This window comes from Dermacentor silvarum, chromosome 9 (assembly GCF_013339745.2).
Source record: "Dermacentor silvarum isolate Dsil-2018 chromosome 9, BIME_Dsil_1.4, whole genome shotgun sequence".
Taxonomy (NCBI): Eukaryota; Metazoa; Arthropoda; class Arachnida; order Ixodida; family Ixodidae; genus Dermacentor; species Dermacentor silvarum.
The window spans coordinates 157,667,655-157,678,730 of NC_051162.1; positions in this window are offsets into that span (position 1 = coordinate 157,667,655).

The following is an 11,076-nucleotide window of genomic DNA, read 5'->3' on the forward strand; positions in this document are numbered from 1 at the left end:
TGTGTTCCATAACATCACCTTGGTATGTCCTCAACAGGAACTCCTTGCCTACTAGAAAGCTCTTCTTCAAGTTCAATGTGATGCTTTCGGTTATTTTGATGACCTTACCACCGCCATCATCACGGCTTTCAATCAGAAGTGGATAAACAATGCTATGAGTCCGAGGCACTGTAAGAAGTACAAAAAGATGACTGCTGAGTGTTAGCATATTGGCTTTATACATGAACAACATAAAAAATAGGTACAAGGATAATAAATTGGGAATAAGGATTAGTATAGGTTCACGTTCGCAGCCTACCGATGGCCTTTGCTGGTGAATTTTAGTTATCCCTATTGTAAGCGCACTTTTCCTGTGCACTAACAATTTAATAGACGTGTCAGTCAACGCATCCTCGGTAGGCTTTGACCGCCTTTTTCTCTGCATTCCACGTATAATTCTTTTCATTTAGGCCAACTATATTCCCTGTCTGGTTTACATTCATGTGCAATTCAAGTTCTCTCTCACAATCCGAAGAGATTGCGAGCCAAGTTTTATTCCTAATTAATGTGTCCTCCCTTCTTTCAAAGTAGCGCCTCAAATTTTTCGTCCCATGGCTTGTTCTCCACTTGACCTGCTATTGCCCACTCGATAGGAACTTGAATATAAATATAATGTATGCTTAATGGAGCTCATTTGTTAATTGCTTGACATGGCGACAAAAATTGCACTTTAGAGGCAGCCACATAGCCCCCGTATCGACCATACAATACCTTCGAGGAAATGCAGCCCTTCAAGTCACTCTGACTGCCTAGAACAGGTTGCCTTGAAGCAGCGCCAGACTTCCGTTAGTTCTGCTTTTTTTTTTTATTCTACGGGGAGACGCAACCACCGCTGCGCGCGAGGTTACCGCGCCATGCTATAAAGAAGAAATATTCCTGGCATGTTATCACCTTTTTTATGATACCCATTCAAAGATGAATTGTCGCAAAGAAATCGGAAGAACGTCAGTTCAATTATAGGGAACTAGTCGCACACAGTCAAGTCAATCTATCACCAGTCGTCCTTGGCTTGAGAATAGTGTAGTTGTGCTTCATGGTGCCATCTGGCTTGCGGGTCGCCACGCTGCGGTTTACAGCAGCCAGAACCTCACCCGCGAATTTTTGGAGACCATTTCAAAGGGTTGTTACTTTTGAGAAGGTTGACCTGACGTCAGTGAGTGGCAGAAATGGCGCATGAAGAACTTTAGCCCTCCTGTCCAATGCCTAATAGAGTGTCATACATTGTAACTTTTAACAGCTCCTAAAGTCTTGCCGCAACATAAAGCAAAAAAAAAAAATCCGCCCCCATTCCACCCTGTGTAAGTAGGTGTAGAGTGAAGCTGGTGTGGGCGTTAGACAAACACCACCTCCCAAAGTGACGTCATGACGACGCTAAACACACACATCCACCACATGTGACGTAACTCATGCGCGCACGCACGTGTGCGGAAGCGCAGCCCACATCCTCACTCTTCTTGGCCGTCCGCCAAGCGCAAGTGCCTTATTGAAGTAAATGGTGTTTAAAAGTAAATTACATCAGAAAATACGCAAAGTAAGATAGCTTCGGATTGTTATTTGAATATACGAGAAAGCTTAAATCTTTTACGTGGATACTGACAGACAAAGACCTTTTTCCAGCTGCCAAACGTTTCAGGTCTGTCTGAGTGGACGCTGCCGCTAGTTGGCGGTAGCGTTAGCGCAGCATACATCCTCATTCTTGTAGACCCTCCGCCTTGCGCAAGCGCGTTATTGCAGTTGTTGGGAGCTAGGTTTAGCGGAGGCAAGTAATACACGTTTTGACAGCTTGAGAGTGGATAGTCGACTAACTTTTATTGAAATGTAAAAACAGGCTGGTCGATTTGCCGTGGAGGCGTCTTAGTCGGGGGAGCAGCCTCGATACCAAGAAAAAGGAAGCGGTCATGACCCCTAAGGCGAGGAAAACCCGGCTTTCCGAGAAGCGGGAAGAAACAAGGGATGGACAGTCGCTACAAAGTAATTGAATTTCTCAGAGCAAAATACGTGAAAAAATTCGCGAGAACATGATATCTCTTGCATGCAGACAGGATAGCATCGGATTGTAATTCGAATGTACCAGAAAGAGTAATTCTGCTCCGCGGAAACTCAAACACAAAGCCTTCCAGCTGCCGTTAGTGTTTAGGCTCTCCGCGTGGCACAAATGCGTTATTGAACTAATTGAATTCCTTAAAGTAAAATGTAGTAGAAAGCTCGTAAAGTACGACTGAGACACTACCTACAGACATGAAAGCATTGGATTGTAATTCGAATGTACGAAAAAACGTAATTCTGTTACGCGGAAACTCAAACACAAATCCCTTTTCCAGCTACAGTTTTTTTGAGTGAGCATGCCACGATATATCCCGGCCAACTAGAGGCTAATTTCTTTGCTGTAAAAATTTCGTCGGCCCTTCTAGAGCACTGCACGGGCTCGGGCTTACCCGAAAGCCAGGGCGCGGCCCGGCCCACGCTGGCTTCTACAAATTTCTCTACGCATCTAACACAGCCGTTTGGGCCAGCCATTCACCTAATTAACATTCTGAACAGGCTGCCGAAACACACATCCTTTAAATCTAGACCGGGTGAAAAGAGAAACATTAGGTTGGAGCCAATATTTTGGAAAAGAAGCTTCCCTTGGTCCAGCACAATGGATAACTTTATGTCCGAGTACCTTGCAGCATGCAGTATCCATTTAGTGTGAAGACAGGACCAAAATGAACATTCATAACTCACGTTGCTGACTTTTCTCTCAGGCAAGTTACTGCTTTTCACGTGAGAACCATAAATGCCTGTTTTGCTGCAGATGGCGTCTCGAAAATTATTTAGCCAAGTATAGGAGTTATATGGTAAATGGCTTTGGATAAACTTATGGAGGTTTTAAAGCAAACTTACAGGAGCTCCCATTGATGTCGTACACGGCACAGAACCAGCAAACTAGTAAATATAACGGTAACGCATCAGGCATAGTAGTCTAGGGAATGGTTCGTATATGCTTGCAGATATTTAAGCAAAACGTTGAGTCTAGATGTAAGGTACTGAAATGGTGCAGTCTTAAAAGCAGCAGTAGAAACGTTATTTCATGAAAGCAAGTAATGGAAGGCAGTTAAGAAAAATTGTCTGCTGATCCCTTTTTGAAAAGGTCCTGTTTGAATACGTGGTTATACGTTTTTGATAAAAAATTTTAAGTTATGACTGCGTCATCAGTTAAATTTTGGCTCATTCGGGAATAAGAGGCGGGACGTCATTTCGCACTTTGCGTCGAACTTTGCATTTCCTCTTCTTCAGACTTGGGCACCATTTCACATACTCGCGAATGATAGTTCAGATCCCATAATGTCACGGGGAAATCTCTGAACTTTGCCACGAAAAGGGCCCAAAATAACTGGCAGTCAGAAAAAATGCACTTTTTAAACAATTTTCAATTCCCAGTAGTCATTGACCTTGGGTTATACCGAATAAATACATAAAAGGGCAGTTTATTCACGTCATGTGCGACTTTTTATATTAACACCGTCTCATATATTATGGTGGGCGTAAAATCCATCTCTTACATGCCGTCATTTGCTTGGCCGCTTCCTTCGTCATGCTGAATAGAAGGACTCTAGAAAATGAAACGTCACTGTGCTCCGCCCATCTTTCATTGGCCGTCTAGGTCGCGGCACAGGTCAGCTTGTATTCTGACCGAGCAACCAACAAAAAAATATACAAGCTTTCTCGAATTTTCTGTGATTGTTTCCCAAACCTTACTAAATTTCCATTTTCCTTGTTTGTTTTGGGGTGTCCTTGAATTCGTTTGTGATAATTCATTCCGACAGTGAACGTACTTAACACTGATATCAGTGAATTCGGTCCTCTCTCGTAGGCGCAGCCAAAGAGAACAAACTAGGGACGGCTTCTAATTTACTTGAAATGCCAAATGTCACTATTATACTTTTGATCAGCACAATTATACATAATAAAGCCGGTTGACACTTAGGGTAGAATAGGTAATATTTATAATTCCAGAGGTATATAAAAAGGGCAGCTGCCTACTGAAGCAACTGAGTTTTAAAGTAGATTCTAAAATGACGACCGAAGCAAGAACAGCCGCGGCCAGAACTAACGAAGCACGTTCTTTATTCTCATACATGCCAGGCATTGTTAATTTTTTTTGCTAGCTATGGACGTCATGGAAACCCTAAGGTCAGTTTTCTGTCAAACACGATGACCGACGCCTAAAAGAGCAAGTGCAATAGCCGATGCCAGTATTTCAAGTACGATAGTTTATGACGCATGCAGCTACGTGTGTCTGCCTCGCGCAGTAACAGAAAATGAAAATCATGCCATTGAGGACACGGATAATGCTAAAGAAAATGTTAGTTTTCAGTTTCATAGTGTTTACGATATGCGCCGTTCGAGGCTGCCATTTTCTGTAGCCACGTGAATAATGATGGACTTTTGTATCTTACATAAAAACTGGGCAAGAAATCGAAGAGACACCATGAACCCGATCTGAAGCCTTCGCCATGAGGATCTTTCTCCGTAATACGGTGGAGAGGATATTTAAGAATTTCAATCGTCTCATCTGCCCAAGTTTAGGTAGCACACAAGAGTATTGAGTCTGTGGGTGTTTGGGAAGTTTTGGTGCTCGAGATATTTTAACGGAGAGTGTTCCGGACATGCGTTTTCCTTTATATGGTCCCGTGTGTAGTGTGCCTGTGTATGGGTCACATGAAGAAAATGAGTGAAGCTGCCACTGTTAATTTGTATCATGAACCCACTCCAGCGATAGGCCTACTAAAGAGCTCAAGAATCTCATAATATAACGAAATAAAAGAAAACGTTCAAATATTACCTTTCGAGAACACTTTAAAAGTTAAAATTTTTGGGTAGCCATATAGATTATCTGTCCAGCAATGGATTGATGAAACACAGCTCAGATTAGGCATTTTATCAGTGTATCGTAATTGTTTCATGATATCTTTCGTTTCATATCATACGGCTTTTTTATCCCAGCCCAGGGAATCTTCTTTTTCAGCAAAAAACCGAAAATATTCAGATGCACACGACATAGTTGATTACGCGGGTTGGCTGGATAAAAATCAATTATAACTCCAACTTCTTCATTTCACAGGCAACTAATTAAACCAACTTCTTCAAAATAATCAGGAACTAAAATACCGTATTCAGACTCTCGGGTTTTATGTGTCAAACCACGAACTGATCAGAAGGCATGCTGTAGTAGCGACCCTGGTTTACATTAGGGTATTTGAGATTATTCATCGCGTACCAAAATCTAGGTGCAGGACGGTTTTATCATTTTGCCTTCACATCCTTGTGGCTTCCGTGGCCAGAACTGAACCCATGACTTCGGGCTCAGCAGCGCAATGGCATAGCCACTGGGCTACAGCGGCATGTTAAAAACATTATGGGGTTTCACGTGCCAAAACCACCATTTGATTATGAGGCACGCCGTAGTGGTACTCCGGCTTAATCTGGACCACCTGGGGCACTTTAACGTGCACGTAACTCTAAGTAAACGAGTGTTTTCTGCATCTCGCTCCCATCGAAATGTGGCCACCGTGACCGTGATTCGATTACGGGACCTTGTGCTCAGCAGCCCAACACCATAAACACTGAGGAACCACGGCGGGTGCAGCGGCATGTGTTTTGAACACAGAGTAAAACTAGAATATTTGAATTATAGAGGGTGTGATTACTGCGGCCGTTAAATTCTTGTGCTTTACACTGTAGCAAAACATCTTATGACTGCTCCTTCAGTCCACACGTGTCTTTTTTGTAGCCGTGCGTTGCGCTGTTTGACTTTTTTTTCTTGGTGTGTTGTTGGAGGTGCAGGCCATTGATTAATCAGTGTAGGGCATTTTTTTGTAATCGCAATCGGCACTCTGTTTGCACTTCTTGTCGGGCGATCTTGTGGTCAAAGAAACAAGACTAAACCAAACATATAGCTTGTGTGATGTCGGAATACATATATAAGCAGTTTCAGAAGTGTTAACGTCTGTGAACATGAAATGCACCACGCTCAAACCCGATGCACCATTTCACGCATCTAACAGAAGACAGGCTTGCGTTCGGTGATGTTTCATTACTTCAAGTCCGAGGAACACACAATAAATTTTACCACTGAAATTGGACATAAGTAGACACTCGGTCAATATCACAATTGTCTGTTTATTTTGAAGCACCGCAAAACAAGTAACTGTTTTCAACTGTGGCCGAGACTAAGCAAATGTTTAAGGTTGTCTTGATAACAACACACAATTGAAAGTGCGACAAAAAAAGTAGGCAGCTTGCACTAGAGGTGCAACGCTGGAGTAAACAGCGCAGCTGGTGATCGACCTATCTTCTTCCAGGTTAAATTTAATAGCCTTGGCGTGTTTAGCAGCAGCGGCTTCGGCGCGATGCTCCGGATTAGCACGAAATCGCTGCATTCGTTCTCGGCTGGCGGCACGACGAGCTCCCAGCTGAGCGGCTTCTTCTTCGGGAGTCTTGTACTTCGGCCGTCCCATGTTACATTTACTCACTCCAAAGTCCACGAGAGTTGGGCGTGTCGCCGTCGTGGCGACATGATCTTTATAATCCGTGTGACGTCATGGTCAAGCTCCCCAAGGTGTTTTCATGACTAAGCGAAGCAAGAATTGCAGCGCGAAGCAATGGCGTAGATGGGCGAAGTTGGGTAAGTGATTGCTAGGCGACCGTATTGACGTAGCGGGTCTGCTGGACCGCGGTGTCGGCATTGGAACGCGGTGTCGGTGTTGCAAGCTGCACTATGCAACGAGCAGTGACGCCATCGCTGGGGCGGCGGCGGAGGAGCGTTGCCGGAGCTAAGAGAAGCGAGGCGCAGCTTCGACTCTGCGCCGTCGCTTGGCTTAGGCTTCCTCAGTTCTCTGTGCGGGATCAGCTCGACGCCGGCGATTGTAGTCTTGTTTGGCCAAGCGGCGTCATTCCCGGAAAGCGGCCTTTTCCTCGGTCTCCCCATAACTGCTACTATAGCACCCGTACCCTACAACCCCGCCATCACACCTGCTACACTCTAAAAAAAAAGGGAGTGAGAATGGAGCAACGGGCTCTGTTCCTCCTTCAGGCCAGCGAGTTCCTCCTTCGAGCAAGGTTCACGCGCTGCGCCCTCTTGCGGCAATCGTAAATGGAGGAACTTTCCTCCCTTAGCGCGAGCACCCCGGGACCTGAAAATGAGTTGCGCCGTGATCCCGTGTAGCGCATTGCGATTTCATCGGCTGCGACCGATCGGTTCCATCTCTACGAGCACCATAGGCGATCACTTCACCCACTGACTGTGTTTGAGTGCCTTCAATGTGCTGCTTGGATACTTCATCGCGCAACGATGCGCATGCGATATCATGAACGTCGGTGGAGGAAGGTTGATCGCAAAACAGGCAAGTTATTTATTCTCGATCATTGGTATGCGCATACGAATTGCTCTCAGCAATAGGCTATATACATTTTACGTGCACCGAGATGCAAGCAAGACCTTAAAATGTATTGGTAATCTAGATCTTCTTGCTCATGTAGGGGATAATGCTTAAGGATATTTTTTTTCTTTATTCTCGCGGTACATGCGGCTGTCGTGCGATTATTATTAGTGCGAAAGTGCCTATTAAGTTGCGTTAACAAAAACAAATATGTGTAAACGCGTACGTGTAATGAAAGCGGTGCAGAAAGTGACCGATAGTATCCCGAAATCGATCGCCACTGAAATTTATAGCCGCAGTGGCTATGGTGCTTTATTTCCTTATGGTCGCGGCTTCGACTCCGGTTCCTGTGGCCGATTGCGGTGGGGGCGGAATTTGAAAGCAACTGTAGTCTCTTGTCAAGTTTTTATGCAAATTGTAACATATTATTCTACAGCTAGTTTAACTATTATGTTTTTACGTGGTTCAAAGCAAAGGCCAAGTGATCCGATTGGTTTTCATGCACCATGCTACATCATATTCGGTTTGAAAAAAAACTTTGTCCACTTTTTTCAGTGTCATGCGTTACTGCATTTGAGAATGACATTTTCACAATTCAATTTTTTATTCCTTTTAGAATACATGACTAACTGGAACAAGCACTGGACCTTTATATGTACATCATCGAAGTGAAGTTCAGCACATCAAAGACGCGACTTAATTGCTTCTATAACCTGCATGGCTTCTGAAAATAAATACAGACGCCAGAGCCAACCATAAATGACACAATTGCCGATTTTGTTGTGTTTGCTGCTTTGTTGTGATGTCTTGCAATAATTAATTGTTTCATGAATTTCCATCAATGTTGTTGAATGCCACCAATCTTGACTGCTTAAAAATTACCGAGATTGCTGGCAAAGGTGTGTGATAATAAAGCAATTTTGCCTTGCTGTAATAAAGTGTGCATTTATTTACTCTTGCCTCCGTCACTATCTTAATTTAAAATTGCTTTCAAACGAAAGCAAACTTAACGTGTTGTCAGCCAAACTGGCAAGCTTTACAGGTGAGATGTTGCATGTTCAGAGGTCACGAGCATTAGGTGTTATGCATCAAAAATGCTTTCGAATCGTTGTTGTCCTGAATTAGTTTTTAGCTACTCCTTCATGAAATCCCTCTTTCCCACTAGTCCACATAATTATCAGCCTTACTTTGCCGTGCCAGTCCTAAAAGCCTATACATAGTTGTGTTATACATCTACTGCTTGTAATAAATTATCAACACGCCCAAATTGCCATTTAAGAGTCTGTCACCTTTTACTAGCTAATAACATAAATCTGCACAATTCAAAAGTACTGCCATCCAATGATTTTTAAAGAATCGCACTACAATGATTAAAAACGAAAGTAATGTAATTAACATATAACAAAAGTAAAAACAAATATACTATGATGAACAAAAGCACACTACCTGAGCAAGAAACTGTTTTAAGACTCTGTGGAAGAAATAAGCAGGTGTCTGCCACAGTTTCAATAAGGCATCACAATAGTCTGATCAAATACATTATGGTTCTTCCAGAAGCAAAAAAACAAAAAGTACACTTCTACAACATTGTATGCAAAGCCAACTAGTAATACGTACAGTGGCACAGTTGATGTCTGCAAATCAATACATAGCAATTCTTTATTGTAACTTGCCTTACAAATAAAATCGACCGTGGTGACTATTATCCATCTGTAACACTCGAAGATGTAGGCAATATGGCACATAAATAGAAAGCATGCGGCACAAAAGGGGCCATGACAAACCACAGCCTTCAACAACGCACCACATGCATTTCTATGCGTTCCACCTCGTCAACCCGTGTTCAATGTCACCAGCAGCCATAAGAAAAGATGGGTTTCGGCATGTGTGCATCAAAGCATTGTTCAGAAGTTATATCTTGACAAATAAGCAAAACAGGGGCGAAATAGCCATTTTTTCAATGTGCAGAAACGATGCGAAAGCCAGCCATTGAGCATCCTGAAGGGAAGGTGCCTGTGACATATAAATGCCAACAGAAGTATATGCCGTTAGGATCCGCTTTTAAGTGCCTTTTGTGCCTACATGAAAGTGAACTTTGAAGAGCTGGTTTCTCAGTGGCTTTGGGATGCCTGAATGCCAAGTACACCATGCAATGAGGGTTGCCTTCAGGAATGTACTCTGCATATATTTGGGGAAGCAGCCGAAAGAGGCACCATTTTTGGCTTGCTGATCCCCTAAGGCTGGCTTTGCCACTACGAAATGCGTCCCTAATGGCAGGAGGTATGGCCTTTTTGTCATGAAAGCCATACTTGAAGGACAATTTTTTTCCAAGGTCCTGCTTGCGGATCACTCCGTCAGCAACTAAACCTTCCAAAACGTGAGGAAGAACACGTCAATACCCCCTTCAAGTATGTCATGCATGGCATCAGGAGGTAATTGTTCAGTGACATCAAACTTGTCAAGGCCTTGCAATGGCGATACATTTGTAATGCCTGTACAAGGGCCCCATTTATAGCTGGGTCAAGTGTGAATGCTTTAAGGTGGCTCTTGTGTGCTGCACTTGTCCTCTCGATATAGTCATCCAAATATGCAGCATCCGCAATTGTCTGTTGCTGAGCTAAGCAGTAATGGCAGACTGTGCCGCTGCTAAAGCAGCACTGGAGACCTGCCAAGAGGTGCATTGAGAGGTTATCTCCAGAGAAAGGCCACAGTCCACAACATAAAAGTGCAGACTGCCAGTGCCCCCTCCATTCTTTTATATTAAATTTAGGTCCTGCACGAGTGGCAGTAGCACTTAGGCAGGCCATGCCGTAGCATGACACGGTACTCCACAACTAGAAGCAAGTGAATGGCACTGAGTTCTGACCGATGCCGAGGATGCCAGATTCAAAATAGAAAAGTTAACTAGTAAAATTTTGTGCCCGTCCAGCAGCACCCACCTAGAGGGTTTACAAGCTCCATCTCATCAGTGTACAAAGCAGAAATACAGTGCTATGACTGGCATCCTGTGCAAGCTGACGGTACTGATTGAATGCATTGCCATCAGCAAAGTCATAGAGCACATCTTGCAATTTTGACACAGACTGTGAAATGCATTCTAGCAAGTCCTCGCATTTCAGGAAATTTGTTGACAGTTTAGAGATAGAAATATAACATGTAAAGTCTTTGTAACTTCCAGTCGCAGTGGCATCTGAGTAGCTTCAGTGTAAATAAAGTGCTCCGAAATGTATTTTTTTTCTCATGTGAGTACTTGTCAAGTCGGAAAATATATTGACAACAATATCCGCAGCATTCAGTTGGCATGCCAGGTTTCTATTGTGCACGGTGCCACATTTTTTCCTCTAGGAGCTTTGCAGTTTTTTTGAACATCCCTTCTATGACATCATGAATGAGGGCTTTCACAAGGGTGAAAATTCATCTGTGGTACTCAACGGTAGCTGCAACTTTTCCATGATTCTGATGTAGAACATAGCTATCTGCTTCCCTGATTGTCGCAATGAAGTCAAAGTTCGAAGCAGTGTCATCACTGTTTGTATCTGATGAAGTTGAGGCATCAGTAACGATGCATTTTCTCCAGTTGCTTCACCACAGCCAAAGTCAGGTGTATGCTCAT